Source organism: Engystomops pustulosus, chromosome 4, assembly GCF_040894005.1.
Source record: "Engystomops pustulosus chromosome 4, aEngPut4.maternal, whole genome shotgun sequence".
NCBI lineage: Eukaryota > Metazoa > Chordata > Amphibia > Anura > Leptodactylidae > Engystomops > Engystomops pustulosus.
The window spans coordinates 19,732,114-19,756,283 of record NC_092414.1 but is presented as its reverse complement, the minus strand read 5'-3'; the positions used below and the strand labels follow the sequence as shown (position 1 = coordinate 19,756,283).

The following is a 24,170-nucleotide window of genomic DNA, read 5'->3' as shown; positions in this document are numbered from 1 at the left end:
AATTTCTATGAACATCAAATGCTCTGACCTTTGGAGGGGGATTGGCTTCTCTTAGATCATTATTGATGTGTGATCTCCTTAGCACTGTGCTAATACACACCTAAATGCTCTAGACTGGGAAACTGCCATAACTTCTGCAGTTATATAGGCGGTCACACCTGCCGATGATCAATAAATCACCGTCCTGATGCATAAAATCCTAAAATTTGAACAGGATTTACTTTCCTTTTCCCACGACTTCTTTACATTCCTTAAATTTACTTGAAATTGTGTTGATAAATCAACTTCATAATTTTATTTTTTTTGTGCATCAAACTTTTCGGTTCCGCTCTGACCCTCTCACCACCCGGCCTTTAGTGATGTCAGTCCATAAGCAGATACTTGTGCTGTAGAGGAAAAAAAGGGACCCATCTATATAGAGCTAATATATACAGAAAACTCCCAGCATTCCCATTCATAGGCGAGAAGCTTAATTAGAATTCCTCTGCCTATTCTGGCCAGAAGATGCGGCACACAAGATAATGCGGCCAGCGCCGCGCCGCCGGCTCGGAGAATGCTTTCATGTGAATGCTACAGCATGATATATTGTTCATTTCATTCAGCCGCTGTTTGCCGCCTGAAAGACCTAAAAAAAAAGATCGGAATGGAACAGGGAAGGTGTTAAGGGGGGCGGCGGCCATCTTTTCAATGTATTTTAATGTACAATAAACTATCTCAGGGTCATTATGAGAGAAAGGTGCGAGCGTGGAGGCCTGGGGGTCAGACGAGGAGGGGGTAAAAGCCCGAGAAGGGCTCTTCACAGCCGAAAAAAAGTGGCCGAAATATCTTTTATTGTAAAGGGGGTGATTTGTGCCGCGCTCATTGACGAACACACACCGAGACAAGTGTGCCTGAGTGTGAATAGCGCTCGAAATCTCCCATTGAGTCTCTCCCTAATTTACAAGATTTTTGGATTTAAAGGAAAATATTTTTGAATCCCCCCAAAAAATTTTCTTATCCATTCAGGTTGAAATTTTTTTTTTTTTTTTTTTAAATTGGGTCTGCTAAAGCTAGTGTGTTACAAGAGCTTAGTGTATTCTGGGGCCTTGGAAGATGATGAGATGAACTTTTTGGAAACCATCAATGAAAATTTCAGGAACGCAACAAAAAAAATTTCAAGATGACTTCAGAGTTGAACTGTCAGCTGAAAAACACTTTCTAAACGTCACATTTTGAATCATTAGAGGCTTTCCTCCCGATGTGAAGTTTTATAGTAATTAAAGGGGTTGTCCAGGATGTTTCACACCAAACAGCGCCACCCCTGTACACAGGTTGTATGTGGTATTACTTTTTAGCTACACCGCTATTTCAATGGAGTTGAGCAGCAATACCATGCACAACCTATTGACAGGGGTGGCGCTGTTTACCAAAGAACACAGCTATGTCTTTATTACCCTATACTTTCCCTTTAAAGGGAGTCTACCGGTTCCTAAAGCACTTGACAAGTAAAAGCAGCATCCAATAGGGCCCTTTATAAGCTTTACAGGCATACCTTTCCCGTCTTCCAGAGATGTGTCCTGTTAGAGATAATTCTATTTGTATCTTTATGCAAATGAGCTTTTTGGGGCACCAAGGGCGGGGCTTTGTCTGCTGTTGCACTAAATCTTTACTTTTTGACCGCTTTTTTGATATAGGGTGTTAATCATTCTAGTGCTGGGTAGTGGTGAGAAAGAAGGAGAACGGTGTATTGGAAAATGTAGCCACACCCCTAGTGCACAGAGAAGCTAATTTGCATAAATTTAAAACCGAAATTTCTCGAAACTTGACAGATCAAGGAAACACATGAAAGTTATGCTTTAAAATCTTATAAAGTGCCCTACCCAATAGGGGTTTTACTCCTGGGGTAATTTGGGAGGTGGTAGATCCCCTTTAATTCCTTGCATCATTTCGAGGGGAGGAATATGACATGTCAAAACATGGCTTTTTTCTTCCAAAAATGGCATCCACAAGTTCTGTGTGGTATCGTGGTCCAATTCTATATTTTGTTTCAGCCCAAAATCCATGGACAGGTGGGGGGTGTTTGTGGTTGGAGGCAGCCATGTTTTTTTTTCTGAATATGGAGTCATTCAGGGTAATTCCATCTAAAAAGTTGGGTAGTCCCATCACACAAAATAAGGAAATTTGGATCCAGGACCTCCGGTGATGATATCTTGATTCTACTTTAAAGTTATTCTTAAACTTCGGTCTCTTTTGTTACTATGAATAGAACTTTTTTTCAGAATTTTTTTTTTTTTTTTTGTCTCTTTCCGGATATATTTCTGTAAATATCGTGAAAAACAATAGCAGACCTTGTCCAAAATAGAGACAATCCATCTAGTCCCCACAGATGCTAGGCTCATTACATCACATGGAAGAGGTTAATCACGTTACAGTACAGACAGTCCCTTAATAAACCCACAACAGGATCCGGAGGTCATCCACAACCCACAAAACTTCTGCTCATAAATGTGTTACACATCTTCTCTACTTTTGACCTCTGATCATTCACTGATCACAGTGATCGACTGTGGAGGAACCTGACAGTGTGTGTAAAGTTTCCCTACAGCACCACCACAGGGCAAAGGAGGTATTACATCACTTCTTTTGAAATCAATGGGCTGAACAATCTTAGTCCTCCAAGAAAACTGTCTGTTTCCTTCCAAATACAGCACCTCTCCTGTCTACAGGTTGAGTGCAGTACTGCAGCTTAGTCTCTCTTAAAGGGGTTGTGCCATGTTTTATCGTTATCCCCTATTCACAAGATCTGATTGGTTGTGGTCTGACCGTTTTCTTGTGAATTGGGGTCCTTTTCTCACCAATAGATGGATCGAAAGGTCCTGTTGCTCCACTCGATACCATACCGAGCACAGCGCTTGGGGATCTACAGCATCAGACCCACAGTGATCAGATTGTTATCCCCCTGTGGATAGGGGGTAACCATAAAACCTTGCACAACCCCCTTTAACTGGAGATGAATTGCAATACCAGATACAACCCATGGAAAGCTGTGGCGCTGAAAAGCTTTTTATTTAGAATATTTTCAGTTTTTTTATTTTACCCATTTTTTCAATTTTTTAAAATTCTATTTGATCCTTTTATTGTTTTGTACATATTTTTGCATCTTCTTTTACCTCCCTTATTAAAAAAAAAAATATATATATATTTTAGATATTTTTCCATTTTCCAATTCTTTATAATCTTTTTATTGTTTTGTACACATTTTTGCATTTTCTTTTACCTCCCTTCTTTAAATTAAATTTTTGGGGATTTTTTTCTGAATATATATATACATGCAGTCCCCGGGTTACATACATATATACATTCCATAGGTTTGTACATGAAGTTGAATTTGTATGTAAGTCGTAAGTAAGTATGTATATTTTATAATTGTAGATCCAGACAAAAAAAAAAAATTTGTCCCAGTAAAATTGGACTTTCATATTTTTTTGTTGTAATGGGACCAAGGATTATCAATAAAGCTTCATTACAGACACCTTACAGCTGATCAGTGCAGCCTGGGACGATAGTAACATCCAGAGACTTCACCAGAGGTCACAGGGGGCAGAGGGGTCCGTCTTTAACTAGGGGTCGTCCTAAGTCTTGTGTCCTTCAGGAGGGGACCGCCTGTATATATATATCTTTTTTTTTTTCATTTTTTTCAAATTGTATTTGATCCTTTTGTTGTTTTGTACATATTTTTGCATCATGTTTTACCTTCCTTTATCTTAAAAAAAATTCTTTTGAAATTTTTTTTTTAGAAAATATATTTTTTTCATTTGCCATTTTAAATTTTTGTAAAATTCTCTTTGATCCTTTGTTTTGTACATGTATTTGCATCGCCTTTTACCTCCCTTCTTTATTTTGTGTTACCCTCTAATTTGCCTTTTTTTTCCCCATTTCCTCTGTGTCTTGTGTTTTCGGCTTGGTCTCCTTTTCACTTTTTCTCTCTTTTTTTTTTTTTTTTTTAATTGGAGCCCTTTCTTCAACTTCTGATTAAAAAAAAAACCTTCACATTTTCCTCTTTTCATCTCCTTCCTTGAATTGCAACTGCACCAACTTTGCATCCCCTTCGGTTTCGTTAAATCTTCGCTGCAGTCGTAGCAGCTGTGATACGGAAATCTACATGAATAGGGAATGCTAATAAGGCTCTTTTTTTCGGGAAAGTGGTAAAAAAAAAGCTCCGATTAAATAAAAAAAAAAAAACCTGCCCTATTACCCAAATCTTCAACAAAGGAATGAGAATCCATGTGTCCTTGAGAATTTTCTATTCAGGCATACAGTCGCTCGAAGAGCGGGACGCGGAAACGTATCGTCCGAATGTTCGTGAGAAATCAGGTAAATGCAAAAAAATCCACAGCTGCCAACTCCAAAGTAATGAGTCGCGGGTCTCCTATTATGGTGCCCACCCATAAGGTCACAATAAAAGAGGACGCGAATAGAAAAGAGACCAGAAAGCGACGGGTCAGTTGACCAAGGAGCTTTGCATTTTTTAACGATATAAATTTTCCAAAAAAAAAAAAAAACTTCGAGTGTTCCCGTCTACTTTGAAGTAGTGTTTTTTTAACATCAGAAAAGAACTTGTCACAAAACGTTACCACATTTTTTTTTTTTAAACTATGTGCCGCCCTTTGATAGGCACAACGCTTTGAAGAGTGCGGAGACCTGAGCTGCCTACCAATGAACGTAGAGGGATAGGCAGGTGGAAGCAGGGCAAAGGTTTAACGCCTTTATTGGAGGGGTCTTCGGCTATGAAAAACCACCACTTCAGAAGACCTCTACGTTAGAAGACCTCTACATTAGAAGACCTCTACGTTAGAAGACCTCTACGTTAGAAGACCTCTACGTTAGAAGACCTTTACGTTAGAAGACCTCTACGTTAGAAGACCTCTACGTTAGAAGACCTCTACGTTAGAAGACCTCTACGTTAGAAGACCTCTAGGTTAGAAGACCTCTAGGTTAGAAGACCTCTACGTTAGAAGACCTTTACGTTAGAAGACCTCTACGTTAGAAGACCTCTGCGTTAGAAGACCTCTACGTTAGAAGACCTCTACGTTAGAAGGCCTCTACGTTTGAAGACCTCCTGGTTTCAAAGGATTTTAGATTTTAATTGAAACGCCAGGTTCCTTTTAAGGGTCCAACAGCCCTAAAACAACTGTTTGAAGAAATCACAACATGTATCCGAACAATGCAGTGGCCATGCTTGGTATTGCAGCTCAGCTCCACTCTACACACAGGACATGTTGTAAATAGACCAGGCATTGTTCATTGAAACAAAAGTGCCTCAATTGCCCCCAACGTGCTGTCAGACCTATACGGATCTCAAAGGGGTTGGGCATGAATCATAAAGTTTACTAGGGTAAGTACAATAACTTAAGGATACTTACCCCTGTAAACTTTATTCTTCCGCCTGTTGGAGGCATTCGTCAGATGACCCACCGGTAGCCGTCTTTGGGAACGTTCTGTCATGTCCCATGTCCTACAGACTTCCGTTGGGTCCGGGGTCGTTGCGCTCATTACTAAATGCACTCAAGGAACACCACTTCCATGTTACTGCTCGAGGGCTGTGCCACATTTCCGTGGTGTTCACCGAGGGGTTGTACTTTCAGAAATGAGTGCACGCCCCCCTGACCTACGGGTCAGTAAACAGGATATTGCAGGAAATCGGCTTCAGATGGGTCACATGACCACGGCTCCAGTGGGCAGAAGGGGTACGGACAATTGGGGTATTGTACTTACCCTTACAATTGTACTTATTTGTGTCCAACCATATCCCTTTAACAACACAGTTTCTTCATAAAGAAGATGACATAACCAGTACTATTAAGGGAAGTGTATGGTGAAATATACTTGTTTCCTGCCGAAAAGAAGAAGTAGGTCCTTTGGTGCCCCTCTAGCTTTGCTCAGTGGAGCATATACCATGAACAAACTCAAAACAGTACAATCAAAGGCAAAGATTTGGTCTTCTAAATATAGCCATGAATGAAGATATGAGGGAGATGTCAGGTCCCGCCATTACTGCTGTGTCACTAGATCATTGTCTTCCACATGGAATTGTTGACGAGAAGAGCAACCAGGTGCTTCAAGGTTATGGGAGGATAAGAGCACAAGGAAAGGTTATCAAACTTCAGATTATTAAGTTTATATGGAGATGTAATTGAAATGTACAATACAGAGAACTTTCTAATGGCCATTTTAAAACCGTAGCCAAGACAAGAAGTGTCTTCTACACCTAAAGGAAAGATGTATCACCATGGAGACTCTATAGACCTTGATGCCTCAGGATGTTGTGTGGCACCAGGATGAGTCACTAACCTAGTGAGGAGATGACACCAGGATGCGCCACTTACTTAGGGAGGAGATGGCACCAGAAAGTGTCACTTACCTAGTGAGGAGAGGGCACCAGGATGCGTTATTTACTTAGGGAGGAGATGGCATCTGGATGAGTCACTTACCTACTGAGGAGAGGGCACCAGGACGCGTCACTTACTTAGGGAGGAGATGGCACCAGGATGCACCACTTACTTAAGGAGGAGAGGGCCGCAAGATGCATCACTTACCTAGTGAGGAGATGACACCAGGATGCGTCCCTTACTTAGGGAGAAGAGGGCACCAGGATGTGTCACTTACCTCGTGAGGAGATGGCACCAGGATGCACCACTTAAGGGAGAGAGGGCCGCAAGATGCATCTGTTACCTAGGGAGGAGATGGCACCAGGATGTGTCACTTACTTGAGGAGGAGAGGGCACCAGAATGTGTTATTCACTTAGGGAGGAGAGGACAACAGGATATGTCACTTACTTTGGGAGGAGAGGACACCAGGATATGTCACTTACTTTGGGAGGAGATGGCACCAGGATACATCAATTACCTGGGGAGGAGATGGCACCAGGATACATCACTTACCTGGGGAGGAGATGGCACCAGGATACATCACTTACCTGGGGAGGAGATGGCACCAGGATACATCACTTACCTGGGGAGGAGATGGCACCAGGATACATCACTTACCTGGGGAGGAGATGGCACCAGGATACATCACTTACCTGGGGAGGAGATGGCACCAGGATACATCACTTACCTGGGGAGGAGATGGCACCAGGATACATCACTTACCTGGGGAGGAAATGGCACCAGGATACATCACTTACCTGGGGAGGAGATGGCACCAGGATACATCACTTACCTGGGGAGGAGATGGCACCAGGATACATCACTTACCTGGGGAGGAGATGGCACCAGGATACATCACTTACTTGGGGAGGAGAAGGCACCAGGATACATCACTTACCTGGGGAGGAGATGGCACCAGGATACATCACTTACTTGGGGAGGAGAAGGCACCAGGATATATCACTTACTTGGGGAGGAGATGGCACCAGGATACATCACTTACCTGGGGAGGAGATAGCACCAGGATATATCACTTACCTGGGGAGGAGAAGGCACCAGGATACATCACTTACCTGGGGAGGAGATGGCACCAGGATACATCACTTACCTGGGGAGGAGATGGCACCAGGATACATCACTTACCTGGGGAGGAGATGGCACCAGGATACATCACTTACCTGGGGAGGAGATGGCACCAGGATACATCACTTACCTGGGGAGGAGATGGCACCAGGATACATCACTTACCTGGGGAGGAGATGGCACCAGGATACATCACTTACCTGGGGAGGAGATGGCACCAGGATACATCACTTATCTATGGAGGAGATGGCACCAGGATACATCACTTACCTGGGCCGGAGATGGGACCAGGATACATCACTTACCTGGGCCGGAGATGGGACCAGGATACATCACTTACCTGGGCCGGAGATGGGACCAGGATGTGCTATGGGAAACATGGCAGAGAAGGAGCAATGCTCTAGGGTCATCTAATGCACATCTTCATTTGACGAATGTCACCTGATTTGCTATAGCTTGAAACTATTTTGGTGTCTTGAAGACCTGATCTTCAGGGTCACAAACAATTGCTTGGGTGCTTTATGGGTTGATCCATCCCAGAACACAGAACACCTTCCGAGGTCTTGTGGAGGCTACACGTCATTGGGTCAGCGCTGCTTTGGTGGGATCTTCTATGTTGCCTTCTATTCAAACGTTTCATTATCTACTAAACTCCAGGATTTGGTCTTCTTTTGTATTTATTCTGACCACCATATTAGGGGTCGTGAAGGAATTATTTCCTGTTTTAGGGCTATTGGCATCAGCCTTGAGTGGTTTTTTATTTCTTCTGGATCAACACGGTATAATTTAATTAGTTTGACGTGTTGGACTGATGCCTTTTTCTAACCTTATTTACCATGTTACTATGTATATTTGGCTTCCTGGACCAAAATATGAAGTGCCTGTCCTTAGGATAGGTTATCAGAGGTGGATCGGTAGGGGCGTGTCATCTGGCACCTCCACCAATCAGATGCTTTGCTCATGTGGCCTGGTTGTTGCTCATTCCCATTCAAGTGAACAGGTCCGGGCTGCAATACCAGGAACAGCCACTATCCAATGTGCGGTGCTGTACTTGGTGAGCAGTTAATAGACCACAGTCCTTGTCTGAATGCTTTGTTCTCATAGTGTCAGGCATAAGTCATCTACCAATCTGATTTTGCGGACCTATAGCGACGAGTCTTCAATATCTATGTCCCAGGGGGGGGGGGGGGGGGGGAAATATTAAAGGGGTGGTCCAGGATTGGCAAAATTTGGCTGCCTTTATTCTACTCAAACAGCGCCACACATATCCACAGGTTGTGTGTGGTACTGCTGCCTAACCCCATTCACTTCAATACAACTGAGCTGCAATACCCGCCCCAACCAATGGACATGGGTGGCGCTATATAACTTTTTTTTAGTTTTTTTTTTGCATCCCTTTCCAAGATTTGACCACAATAGATCCAATATTTTAAGAAAGCTATTCTATTGTACGTGCTTATATTAAATATTCAGTACTGCAAACCAGATGTCGCAGCAGAATAAGTAGTTATTTTAGGAAGTCTGTAAAAAAAATTAAAAAAAAATTAAAAAATTTAGCCCGCGCAAAACTATTGTCACCTGCCATCTGCTCTATTTACGACCCCGGGTACAGTTAACACATGTCGCGCTGTATTAACCGTACACATTCAGCCGTGTATGTGGTCTATATTGGGCTCCCAGCACCTGGACGACCCCGCACCCCAGAGGAAGAGAGTCGTTTGCCTATTGGGAGGGGGGGGTGCTATTTAGGACCCCATAGTGGCACCTCGCACCTCCATACATGACAGTATCTTCTGCCATCTCCAGCAGCTGCAGCAATATCTTTGCCAAGAAAAAATCAAAGAGGGCAACGGATTTCTGGAAATACAGCAAAAAGTAGTGTAAAAACAAGTGCAAAATATAGCACAATAATACATACTACTGGAATATACACGTACAATCAGTTACAGCTTGGTGTTATGGGCCAGAAGAGGTTCTGCAGCAGCTAGGAATGTTTTATAATCTGGATTAGGGAAACATAATAGCGACAGCATTGGTCCTAGAGCAATTGGCACCCAAAATATACAGGTATACGGCGCTCACTGAGGCTAAATAATACCGTCATATCGGGCTTATATACAGCAGCTCTATGTAAGGTGGATGTTTATATAATGGCAGCTTATATACAGCAGCTCTATGTAAGGTGGATGACTATATACTGGCAGCTTAGATACAGCAGCTCAGCTCTATGTAAGGTGGATGCCTATATAATGGCAGCTTAGATACAGCAGCTCAGTTCTATGTAAGGTGGATGTCTATATAATGGCAGCTTAGATACAGCAGCTGAGCTCTATGTAAGGTGGATGTCTATATACTGGCAGCTTAGATACAGCAGCTCAGCTCTATGTAAGGTGGATATCTATATAATGGCAGCTTAGATACAGCAGCTCTATGTAAGGTGGATGACTATATACTGGCAGCTTAGATACAGCAGCTCAGCTCTATGTAAGGTGGATGTCTATATACTGGCAGCTTAGATACAGCAGCTCAGCTCTATGTAAGGTGGATGTCTATATAATGGCAGCTTAGATACAGCAGCTCAGCTCTATGTAAGGTGGAGGTCTATATAATGGCAGCTTAGATACAGCAGCTCAGCTCTATGTAAGGTGGATGACTATATACTGGCAGCTTAGATACAGCAGCTCAGCTCTATGTAAGGTGGATGCCTATATACTGGCAGCTTAGATACAGCAGCTCAGCTCTATGTAAGGTGGATGTCTATATAATGGCAGCTTAGATACAGCAGCTCAGCTCTATGTAAGGTGGAGGTCTATATAATGGCAGCTTAGATACAGCAGCTCAGCTCTATGTAAGGTGGATGACTATATACTGGCAGCTTAGATACAGCAGCTCAGCTCTATGTAAGGTGGATGTCTATATACTGGCAGCTTAGATACAGCAGCTCAGCTCTATGTAAGGTGGGTGCCTATATAATGGCAGCTTAGATACAGCAGCTCAGCTCTATGTAAGGTGGATGTCTATATAATGGCAGCTTAGATACAGTAGCTCAGCTCTATGTACGGTGGATGCCTATATAATGGCAGCTTAGATACAGCAGCTCAGCTCTATGTAAGGTGGATGCCTATATAATGGGAGCTTAGATATAGCAGCTCAGATCTATGTACGGTGGATGCCTATATAATGGCAGCTTAGATACAGCAGCTCAGCTCTATGTAAGGTGGATGCCTATATAATGGGAGCTTAGATACAGCAGCTCAGATCTATGTAAGGTGGATGCCTATATAATGGCAGCTTAGATACAGCAGCTCAGCTCTATGTAAGGTGGATAACTATATATTGCCAGCTTAGATACAGCAGCTCAGCTCTATGTAAGATGGATGACTATATAATGGCAGCTTAGATACAGCAGCTCAGCTCCATGTAAGGTGGATGCCTATATAATGGCAGCTTAGATACAGCAGCTCAGCTCTATGTAAGGTGGATGCCTATATAATGGGAGCTTAGATACAGCAGCTCAGATCTATGTAAGGTGGATGCCTATATAATGGCAGCTTAGATACAGTAGCTCAGCTCTATGTAAGGGGGATGACTATATAATGGCAGCTTAGATACAGCAGCTCAGATCTATGTAAGGTGGATGTCTATTTAATGGCAGCTTAGATACAACAGCTCAGCACTATGTAAAAGGGACGCCTATACAATGGAAGCTTAGATACAGCAGATCATCTCTAGATAAGGGGAATTTCTATATAATAGCTTAGATACAGCAGCTCAGCTCTATGTAAGGTGGATGACTATATAATGGAAGCTTAGATACAGCAGCTCAGCTCTATGTAAGGTGGATGCCTATATAATGGCAGCTTAGATACAGCAGCTCAGCTCTATGTAAGGTGGATGCCTATATAATGGCAGCTTAGATACAGCAGCTCAGCTCTATGTAAGGTGGATGCCTATATAATGACAGCTTAGATACAGCAGCTCAGCTCTATGTAAGGTGGATGCCTATATAATGGCAGCTTAGATACAGCAGCTCAGCTCTATGTAAGGTGGATGCCTATATAATGACAGCTTAGATACAGCAGCTCAGCTCTATGTAAGGTGGATGTCTATATAATGGCAGCTTAGATACAGCAGCTCAGCTCTATGTAAGGTGGATGCCTATATAATGGCAGCTTAGATACAGCAGCTCAGCTCTATGTAAGGTGGATGTCTATATAATGGCAGCTTAGATACAGCAGATCAGCTTTATGTAAGGTGGATGTGTATATAATGGCAGCTTAGATACAGCAGATCAGCTTTATGTAAGGTGGAGGTCTATATAATGGCAGCTTAGATACAGCAGCTCAGCTCTATGTAAGGTGGATGCCTATATAATGGCAGCTTAGATACAGCAGCTCAGCTCTATGTAAGGTGGATGTCTATATAATGGCAGCTTAGATACAGCAGCTCAGCTCTATGTAAGGTGGATGTCTATATAATGGCAGCTTAGATACAGCAGCTCAGCTCTATGTAAGGTGGATGTCTATATAATGGGAGCTTAGATACAGCAGCTCAGCTCTATGTAAGGTGGATGTCTATATAATGGCAGCTTAGATACAGTTTCCATAACTATAAAGATTACGGCTTCGCTCCTAGGCTCCTCTCATTTCCTTTCTTAAGATGGTGACTAGACATGACCAGACCCAAGCTTTAGGTCCAGCGTCCTCCCTTCAGCATACATGTTTCTTTATAAGCCAATCAGATAGCTTTACACCCCTAGCAACTAGTCATGCCTGTGATTGTCCAGGTGGACACTTGGTGGACACACCTGGCCATGTACAGCTTTGCCTAGTCCATAGGGGTGTAAAGCTTCCCGATTATCTGCCCTGCCGCACGGAGGACGCCAAACCTAAAGCTCAGGTCCGGTTATCTCTAATGGTGACCACTTCTGATATCTATTCAAAGACGCGTCATGCCCATAGATTTATTTTTTTTCTACTAAAAACATTGTATAATTTTTTTTTTTTTTTCTTTTTTTTTCTTTAAGTTCACGACGGAACGAAAAGTTGACCCTACCCTGGGAAAGTTTAGCTCTTGGAATCTCCTCCTTGTAATATGTGGAAGTCACATACTTGGAGGAGCTTATTATAATCAGGGCTATTAAAAGCGGGTTGTCAGGCCGCGTCCTGTACATATATACCAGTTATTTCTGTTTGTTGTGTAGGAACTAGATGGGAAAGCTGTCATGTACTTGGCACCAGGCATGAGAGCTCCTCCGCGATATACAAGACGTTATCATTACTTAAATGTTTGGCTTATCCAATGCAAGTCGATGTAGGGAAACATGACGCGAAGAGGCGAGAGAGAGGGCGTTGCCAAAGCCGACGCCCCGTTGGCCAGCTCTGGGTCTGAGGAGGCCTGATTGCTGGTCCATAGTGTGGGGGAGATAACCTCAGGACAACCCTCCTTAATTTAGTAACTTGAGGGAGGGGAAATGGATGGTGGGAAATAATTGAGCTCTTTTTTCTGGTTCTAAAATTATTCACTGGTCCTCGGTTCCTTCTTTTCCCATGGTAGATTGCATTCTAATTACAAATAACAGTCCAATATTAGTCCTTTTCGCAGATCAACATGTGTCACTACTGATGGGAGCTCTACAGATTTTTTTTTTTAACCCCATATTCTTGAGCAAGTATCCTGTAGGATCTGACATGACTTCATGAAGGACCAAGATTTTGGACTTTTACTGATAGCAGAACTTTTCGTGAATTGTGTTTCCAAAAATTTTGACTGGGACCTACAGATGTAAGGGATGATTAAAGGGGTATTCTCGCCTCGGCATTCACATTCCGTTTCATTAATCTTCCATATATAAACATTTCTTCAATTGGATGTTATTAAAAAAAATGTTCCTGTGTGAAGATAATTTCCCATAAACATAGCCAAGTTGTCCCTTAGAAACGAGGTGGCTTCCTCGGTTACGACCACATCACATTTTGGCAGCAGTGGGCAGACATGTGCTATTGAGCTCTGCCTGACCACATGCATTCAGCGATCATTACCACAGGACGGCTGTGGGACAAGTAGTAATTCCCGGATATTTCATATACAAAAACATTTTGTTTATTTGTGCAATCCCTCCAGCAGAGGTGGCCGTATCCAAGGAAGCTATATCGTTTCTAAGGGATAACATGACTACATTTATGGAAAATTATCTTCACACAGGAACATTTTTTTTAATAACATCTAATTGAAGAAATGTTTATTAATGCCAGATTAATCAAACTGAATGTGAATGCCCAGACGAGAATACCACTTTAAGTATTACATATGGACCAACGAAACGGATGGGTTTTCAATGTAATAAAAGATATAGTGTCAGGACTGGGAGTCTGTGGACCCTCTGGACCACCGTGGGAGATGGTACTAGCCGACCTGGGACCGGAGTCTAAGTGGCACCTGGTTTTCACCAGAGCCCGCCGCAAAGCGGGATGGACTTGCTGCGGCGGGACACCACCGGGTCGTTCCACAGGTGTGACTAGCCCGCTGTGGCTACCAAGGTAGTAACACAGGAGAGAGTCTGTACCCGGAGTGGCGGCAGGAGAATAGCAGTGGAAGGCACACCAGGGCTCACGTCAGGAATCGCACGAGCTGGCACACAGGAACGCAGGACCACAGGAGCGGACTGGCACACAGGAACACAGGACCACAGGAACGGACTGGCACACAGGAACGCAGGAACGGACTGGCACACAGGAGCACAGGACCACAGGAACGAACTGGCACACAGGAACACAGGACCACAGGTACGGACTGGCACACAGGAACACAGGAACGCAGGAACGGACTGGCACACAGGAACACAGAAACGCAGGAACGGACTGGCACACAGGAACGCAGGAACGGACTGGCACACAGAAACACAGGAATGGACTGGCACACACAATGGACTGGCACACAGGAACGCAGGAATCACAGGAGAGCTTTCTCTTCAGGGGGTTTGAAGATCCGGCAAGAGTAACTGAAAGAGGCTGGAATTTAAATCAGGCCACCGCCAATTATCGGCCGCGGGAGCAGCGGAGATCGCCGCTGGAGCCAGGGGAGGTAAGTGGCACCGGGCATCGGAGGTATGCGGAGAGCCACGGGTGCGCCCGCGATCTGAGACAGGGATCGCGGGAGCACCCGTGACATATAGCAGGTCTTTCAGAGGGAAAGACTGTTTATAGATGTCCTCAAAGTGTTTGAGATCTCAACTTTAGCATCTTCTCCAATAACCAAGAATGTCCTCCATGTCCTTGCACCTCCTTTACTTCTTACTTTGGGAAAAACGTTTCAGTTTTGACCTAAGGTGTTGCAGAATCTAGTCGCAGCTGCCTACCATAAATGTCCATTGTGGGGATCACAGTGAATACATTGATTTATAATTAATATTATGTCTCAATTTATTTTGTACCCTGACCTGAGGCACCAACACCAACCTTAGACACCAACAATAATCCTGAACTTCGGCATCAACACTAACCTCGACCTAGGAGACCAAACATAACCTTAAGCAATCGTATCAGTCCTAACACTGACCTAGGACACCAGAGCTAACATTCACCCAATACACAGAGTTTAACCTTTGTTCATCCTAATCCTTTCCAAATATACAAACCATAACCCTGACCTTATGGCACCCACAGTTATCTTTACGGAATGCTATCAACCGTAACTCTGACAGAAGTGCGCCAAACATTACTCTGTCCTTATCTGGTCACCCATTACGTGATATACCAACCATCATGGTGACCTATTCCACCATCCCCAATTCCCAAACTTTAGCACCATCCAGAACCCTATTCTAATGGCCTTTATGTTGTCTGTTTGTATCTACAGGACCTTATCCACTTCTTGCTGAAGACCAGTGTCTGTGTCAAGTCTTACTCTTGTCAATGTCAACACTCAAAGGTTCTTTTGCTCCTCACGAAGATCTACATGTTACTGAGAAATTTAGCAGAGGCCTACTTCATCTTACTCGTGGAATTTTGAAACCATCTAGAAGGAACTATTTGGGGTAAGAAGACAAAGACTTTGGACAATGTCATTGATATCACACTCCACCATTTTCCGAGATGTGGCTAATCTCTATGATTGGCTACTGCCCTTTCCATCGTATGGTCTTCGAAGAGATTTCTTGGTGGGCGGCTCTATCCACATGTAAGTGATTTACATAGATATAAAAACCTAGAAACTTGTAGTCCATCACTGAGTTACATTTGTGTACATCCTTCATTGACCTGAACTTCTATGTTGTCGTGTAGCGACTGGCCATTTTTAACAGTCTACAAAGGACACATTGACTTATATAATGAAACAGTGGCCACATTTGAAGAAAAAAACGTAAAAAACATAAAATAAAGCATTTATCGACCAAGATAAAACCCATTGGTCTATGTTTGTCACATGATATGTTACCAAATGAGTTGTTCTTCTACGATGCCACACAAGTTTATTAAGGTTCCAGTCAATCACCTTTAAGGGGATAACTTGCTGATCTGTTGCGCTCCCAGTGGTGGTACCTTCATGGATCACTAGAATGGGGGTTGTTGTACCCTAATGAACATCGCAGTCAGTAGCACATGTTCTCTGCCGCTCTATTCATCTCTATGGCACTGTCGGAGATAGCCAAGTACGGCACTTGGCTATCTCCGACAGTGCCATAGATGATGAATGCAGTGGAAGTGCACAAGTCTGTTCTGTTGCTCCATTCTGAACCCTGTTTGGAATCCCACAACCGGGACCTCCACTAATCAGAAAGTAATAGGGAATAACTTGTTGAGACTAGACAACCCCTTTAAGTAAATTTTCTAAGCAACCACCATGTTGCGCCTCACTGACCGACCTGATCGCAACGTCTACTGTCCATGTTCCGCCTCACTGACCGACCTGATCGCAACGTCTACTGTCCAGACCAGACTTTTATGGGGTTATGTTCAGTAAGTTGCATGTTCATCCCGACATGGAATTTTTCCAACTATGTGCTGACACAAATTGATAGATATTTGCAGAGAGTCACGTTACGAACCTGGAATAACCTTGAAAGGGTATTCATCCCTAACGTCTTCTCCCATAAGTCAGGAAATTCTTGCAAATATTTATTTTACAGGATGACTATCCCCGTCACCTTCCCCTTACTTGCCACATCTGCATGTAATAGAAGGATATATGCTAGTCACAGCGGAGCGCTCTGATCGGATCCATGAGGTTCTCCAAGGAAGCAGGCTTGTGATGAACTGTTTGGGAAAAAAGAATCGATCTTTCCCCGGAGAGCAACTCAATAATTCATTGTCAATTAATTTTTATTTAATTTTTTTAAGTCTATACAAAAGAATGCCCCATGACATACGCTAGAGGCGGGGATAACATACAAAAGAATTCAGACTAACCGGTGACTCATCAATATTAATCTAGGATAACTGTATCCGGAACATATCCGATTCTTTCTGTGTTTATATATTGCTCTTGGGTAAATAGCTTACTTTGATGGATGGTCGCTTTTATTCTATTCCAGATGAAACCAACACTGGGACAGAGATCAAAATGATCATGGATGCCTGTATAGCAGAAGATGTAGGCCTTTTAGAGTGCATGGTGCCCCAGATATTTAGAAGCTGATGTAAGGTTGGGTTGTCCCATTGGAGAACCATCAACCATGACGTTTCAGAGTTTGTGGTGTCCTTGATACGTAGAAGCTAATGTATGGTTGGATTGTCCCATTGGAGGAGCATCAACCATGACATCTTACAGTGTTTGGTGTGTATGGTGTCCCTGATATTTAGAAGCTAATGTAAGGTTGGGTTGTCCCATTGGAGAACCATCGACCATGACATCTCAGAGTGTATGGTGTCCCAGATATATAGAAGCTAATGTATGGTTGGTTTGTCCCATTTGAGGAGAATCAACTATCATGTCTTGGAGCGTATGAAGTCCCAGATATGTAGAAGCTAATGTAAGGTTGGGTTGTCCCATTGGAGAACAATCAACCATGACATCTCAGAGTGTATGGTGTCCCAGATATATAGAAGCTAATGTATGGTTGGTTTGTCCCATTTGAGGAGAATCAACTATCATGTCTTGGAGCGTATGAAGTCCCAGATATGTAGAAGCTAATGCAAGGTTGGGTTGTCCTTTTGGAGAAGCATCAACCATGATGTCTTACAGTGTGTTGTTTGTATGATATCCCAGATATGTAGAAGCTAATGCAAGGTTGGGTTGTCCCTTTGGAGAAGCATCAACCATAACATCTTGGAGTGTATGGTGTCCAGATATGTAGAAACTTATGCATGGTTGGGTTGTCCCATTGGTGGAACATCAACCATAATGTCTTGGAGCGTATGAAGTCCCAGATATGTAGAAGCTAATGCAAGGTTGGGTTGTCCCAATGGAGAACCATCAACCATGACGTTTCAGAGTGTATGGTGTCCTTGATACGTAGAAGCTAATGTATGGTTGGATTGTCCCATTGGAGGAGCATCAACCATGACATCTTACAGTGTTTGGTGTGTATGGTGTCCCTGATATTTAGAAGCTAATGCAAGGTTGGGTTGTCCCATTGGAGAAGCATCAACCATGACATCTTGGAGTGTATGGTGTCCCAGATATGTAGAAGCTTATGTACGGTTGGGTTGTCCCATCGGAGGACCATCAACCATCTTACAATAAGGAGGAACTCTATTACCTTGGATTTTTGGGGTTAAGTTATCCAAGAGTATTCCGTTTGGGAATTAATGTGGTATCAGAACAACTACAATGCAAGAACTAACAGACCTTTAAATAATTGCCTCTAGTTTTCTTTAGCTGCCCCAGCCTGATATTATGGAGAGGCCATAAAATCAGGAAGATATAATAAGGGTTGTGCACTACAAGATCTAAATGTGACCCAATGGCCAACTAAATGTTGACATAAGGCAGGTGTAATACTGCATTTATCCTGTGGAGGCACTTTATCCTTTGTTGTGGATCCTTCCCCACTCGTGCCCCACCTCTCTGGCTTCACCGGATACATCAAGAGCCTTCTGATGTGTCTGGTGGCTGGACTCTACAGTGTTTATCTCGTCAGTTCCTACCTGTACAGTCACTTGGGTAGGAATACCCTGCTCCGGCCTACTCCTCCATCGGCCTCACCGCCTTCACGCCACTCCACAACCCTGTGGCGTAGAGATGGTATAGGGCAGTGGTGGCGAACCTATGGCACGGGTGCCAGAGGCGGCACTCAGAGCCCTTTCTGTGGGCACCCGGGCCATCGCCCCAGCACACCAGACAGGACTCAAAGAATCTTCCTGAAGTTGCAAGCCACTTAAAAGATGCGGCTTTCAGACATATTTTGCTTCTCTACTTAGAACTGCAGGAAGGGAGAATGAGTAGACAGGGCAGAATTATCCTTGGAGGACCTCCTGCTGGCCCCACGATTCTCTGTGTACAGAGGGACACTGGAAAGAAGCTAAAATGATGCAAATTTTCCATCTTTCTACTGTGTTGCTGATCTCAGGAGACCAATCTAATTGAAAGTTGTTGAAGAACAGGGAGCAATAACTTACTGCTTTAATTTTTTGGTTGACACCTCGCGATAAATGAGGGGGGTTTGGGTTGCAGTTTGGGCACTCGGGCGCTAAAAGGTTCGCCATCACTGGTATAGGGGGAATATAATCACAATTGTTAGTGGTTGTATGGCAATTGAGATTATTTCCGGGCTTCTATACCAGTTTTCTGGCAAAAAAAGCCCTCAAAATCTCCCCCACAGTGTCAAAATAATGGAAAAAATTGTACTATAAAGTGATCACATCATTTATAAAAATATATATATAAACTTTTCATGATGGAAGGGTGGGCTGGTGAAGGCCTTAGGGCAATAACCCATAATTCTCAGCTATAATCCATCCTTCTACATAGAAAACCTTTATCTAACTTCCTGAACGTTTTCTTGGAGACGACCCAACCATATTTTTATGTAATTGTTAAAGAAATTTCACTCAACACAAGACACGTGAAGATGGTGCCGTCTTGGAAGTGGCAGATCTCATCGCCTGAGAACGTTCCCATTGTAAACACTACAAACATATAAAGGAAAGCTTTCTGGCTGGGGCTTTTGCTTGTCACTCCAAGCTTAAATACATAGTTATATGATCACCTATAGCATGTAGAAGCCTTTCATCAACACGAGGCAGAGCCCTTCTTCCCCAACACCAGTGTGGTCCCTATAATACACAAAGAATTGGCTTGAATTAGCCAGGAATGTGAAGGTTACACAGAGGGCACAAATTGAAGTTTTGTCGAAATGCTGCAGTAAATGATGCCTCCGGGAGATCTTCTTAAGGAACCGATCTGGGAAAGGGTTTTAAGGGTTTTTTTTTTTTTTTTTGCTCTTTAAATAAAACTATTCAGAGTATGCCCAAGTATGCACATATATTCATCCAGATTTATAATTTATTTTAGAATTTTATTATGTTCATATTTATTTTTTCACAAATATTTTTGACAATTTTTCTTCAAATTAATTTTATTTACCATATTATTTATTTGTTAGATATTTGTTTTTATTGGAAAAAAAAATTATATATATATAGTACTGTAGTTATTCTTATGAAATTGCATGGCGGAGAGGAGAATAATCTATGATTATTCTAGTTCCATCTAGGAAAAGTTTTTTTTAATTATTTTTTTAATTTTAATTTTGTTACTAAGTGTGTAAATGTTAGGGAAGCACCAACTGTTGTCCAGAGTTTTAGAACACTTTTGTATGTTATTTATCAATATTTTATATTTTTTTCAATTAAAATATTATATTAGAATAGATTTTTCACATTTTTATATTATATGATATAGATTATTTATATACCGTATTTATTTTATATAATATATATTGTATTTTTTTTGCTAGTTTATGTTTTCTATTTAGCGTTGTATATTTAATTAGCTTAATCTTTACATGATTTATTATATACCTGCATCTTTTTTCATATATTTTATCAGTCATGTTATTTATTTGTAATAATTAGCTGAGTTATTCCTAGGAAATTCCAAGAGAGAATCAGTTATTCCTATTCTGTTTCCGTTTCCTTCTTAGGTCAGTTTTAGGTCAATGTAGGGTGACCTAAAAATAATGGGTTCTTAAAGATCTGTGATTTTTTTTATATAATTGTCTATTGTCTTCATGTTACGGGAAATATCCATGAGGCATCCGCATTATATTATACATAGAACCAGTATAAAATTACTAGTGTGTGTATATATAATAAAAATTTGGCATCATGCTGATGTTGCCTGGAGGAGGCCATAGTCCCACAAGACAAGCATATGGCCGTAGTATCACTATCATGCGGTTTTAGATGGTGTCTGTAGATGTGTCTCTCCTTACCTTGCCTATTGGCTTGAGATACATCGAAGTATGTAGAGACATCATTGAGATGAGACGGACTGGAGTTTCTTTGGCTCACGTTGTCCTTAGCTGGACCTCTAGGCACCAGACACACCAGATGTTCCTCTGCTACTCTACGGACCAGTCCAGCCCTGCAGAGCTGTATAGGTTATAATTGCTCGAAATACATCGAGGAATGTAGAGAGACATCATTGAGATGAGACGGACTGTAGATTCTTTGGGTCGCAACATAAAATTTTTCCATCGACCCCAAAGAAGTAGACTCCACATCGTCCTTAGCTGGACCTCTAGGCCCCAGACACACCATATGTTCCTCTGCTACTCTATGGTCCAGTCCAGCCCTGCAGAGATGTATTACAAAACCATCTGCCTCAATGGGCAATAGATGTTGTCTCCATTCTAGCTCTTGAATGGGGCACTATGAGTAGTAGGCCGACACTAGGTCGAATTATGGACAGGACTTGCGTTCCTAAAGACAGTTCACTAAAACTTGTCAGCTCAAAGAAATAGTGAAAAGACGAGGACAGAAGAAGGTGCCTCGGTAACAACGCCGGATAATGTGAGTAGAAATGATGCAAGTAGGGGGTGCTCACCTGCTCTGCAATCATCAATTGCATGTAACCCTTATAAGAGGGTAGTCCGGGTAATGTCCTATGGTTTGAAATCAATGATCGGTGTCAAGCTGCTCCCAAGCTCCAGAAACCGGTTTCCTAAATTAGGGCTGGTACACGGCAAAAATGGAGGGGGAAAATGGGCTCTATTGGGGCACTATACCGGATAGAGTCTCATATAATGCACTAATTTATGAATATTTTATTATTTAATAATGTCCTATAACAGGTTTCCGTTAAAGCAGGACCCTTTTTCAAATAATGGACGTAAAAAGTACAAATATAAATACAATTGAATATCCTGGATACGGCTAACTCGATGGCATCTAAAACTTGTCAGATCAGGTGGGGGAATAGGGGTATGTGAGGCCTGAAACTAATCCCATCCCAGCTGTCCCTACTTGACTGCCCTGGATGATGGTCTCCAACTGGGTGATGTTCCCTATGCTGAATAAGGCTACATTCACACACATGTATGGGGGACGTATATACGGCCGATATACGTCCCCCATACACTTCTATGGGCTCACGGCATCGTATGGGAGCGGTACGGTGCCGCACCGTACCGCTCCGTAGCCCGGGAAAAGATAGAACATGTCCTATCTTTTCCCGTATTACGGCGCCGTGGCCCATATGTTCCTATGGAGAGGGGCGGGGGTGAGCGGCGCTCACCTCCTCCTCCTCTCCCTGTGCGCTGCCGTGTGCCTGCCGTGCAGCGGGCAACGGCAATGTGCATGTAGCCTTACAAGAAGGGCGGAGAAAGAGGAGGAAAAAAAACTTTGGTTTACAATTTTTGTTCTGACTCAATCCCCTGGTTTTTACAACGAAAAGTCAAAGTTACAAACTGAATTCTCAAGCAGATGGCAACACAGTACAGAATCAAGTGGCAAGGGGTGTTCGAAAACAAGGCAGAAGGTCAAGCAACTAAAATCCCAGTTAGGAAGAAATAACAAAAAAGTGTAGGTGTTCAGAATCACCGGCAGAGAAGTCCACACCCAAATAAAACTTTAATAACTGCTTAATGAGCAGCTGAGAGCCAACTGGGCAAATCTACTCTAGGTTTTAACTTTTGTCTTCTTCTCAGACTAGCTGGGAACATGACAACATTATTTAAGAGGTTGTCCCAATTTCTGTATGTACCTTAGCAAATTGACGATATCATGCTGATTGGTGGGAACCCACTGATCACAATAACCAAGGTCTATTTAACCCTAATGATTGAAGACATAGTCCTGAGTGTCCATGTTTCCATTGGATAGAGGACTTACCACTACTGGGACCTCCTTTGATAAATCTGGACACTCCTCCTAACAAGAGGACTGGCATGTGGCATTGAGCATGTGCCTTAGACAATCAGTGGAGCAGAAGGTCTCAACATGTAACTCCATTCATCAGAGGGGATAGTACCCCCATTTTCAGATTCATTCCCACAAAGCTAAAAACATAGGCCATACATTGGTTCCTTACCACAGAGCAATTACGGGGTCAACATATGGTCATTGTACAAAAAGCAGAATAGTCGTCTATTTCGAGAAAAAAAAAACGGTCACGTCCTAACCATGATTTTGTAACCTACCATGAATGATCAAGTTTTCTTACCTCTTCCTTCCCTGTTCTGGATTTCACAATTGTATTACATCTCCCCCTACAAAAACAAACAAATAAATAAAAAATTACTATTCAGATTTGTAAGTTTAAAATGTGAAAACTCTTTTGCTATAAAGCACCTTCCTGTAATAGTGGCAGACGTTGGTAGTGCAAGTGAAAAACTAAAGTCCTCCGGTTTCTTCCCACACTCCAAAACATACTGGTAGGTTGATAAGATTGTGAGCCCTATTGGGGACAGGGACCAATTTGGCAAGCTCTGTGCAGCGCTGTGGTATCTGTGTGCGCTATATAAATAAAGGGTCTGTTTACAGACTACCAGGGGTCTGCAAGTCCTCCTGTGTTAGCCTATATTACATAGGACTTCCACTATGGGCAGTCCTATAATCCATCCTGTAAGTCACATAAAACTGGACTCCATTGATTTCCAATGGACCTCCACGAGGTATATCCTAAAAGTTTTATCTATTATACAGCAGTTTAATGGGGCTGCATTAAGTTTTGAAGTAATCCCCTATCTGCCGTATAGTACAAACTAATTGGTGTGGAACGTCCCCCCAGTTACAAGAATGGGACTTACAAGAAGGAGGGTCCCATTTTCACTGATGGCTGATGCATTTTGGCCCTGCCGGAGTGTAGGAAAATTGCCGAAAATTGCTGGCACTCCCATTTACTTGCTGCTTCATCCATTAGTAACTGCTGGGTGTTCCTTGAGTCGGACCCTCACTGATCAGTTTGTCATCCTTTCAGAAAAAGAAGATAACTTGAAAACTTTGTACAACCCCTTTAAGGGGGACTTGTGGTCCTCCACCAATGCCAATCATTGTGTGTTCAAGAGGTCAGAACGCCCACGATCAGACTATTTCCTATCCGGTGGAAAATAAAACCCCTTTAATAATGATGTCCACTTTGGAGAGGTTCAGGTTTTGGCCCGGTCACACCTTCATGTTTTACACTGCAGCTCTACTTATTTCCTCTCAATGAAGTGGTTATCACACAACCTATCCACGGGATATTTAAAGGATGATAAGTTCACTGGGGGTCTCAAGGATCATGGGAATAAGATT

The 24,170-nt window shown here is 42.7% G+C and overlaps 1 long non-coding RNA gene across 1 annotated transcript in view; it reads left to right on the top strand.

The window, feature by feature from the left end:
- Positions 1 to 15,876, top strand: part of LOC140126218 (uncharacterized) — a 210,943-nt gene extending 195,067 nt beyond the window's left edge. The window contains exon 4 of the long non-coding RNA XR_011854784.1: positions 15,349 to 15,876. This is a non-coding gene — a long non-coding RNA (uncharacterized lncRNA). The remainder of the gene's footprint in view (positions 1 to 15,348) is intronic.
- Positions 15,877 to 24,170: the final 8,294 nt, after the last annotated feature.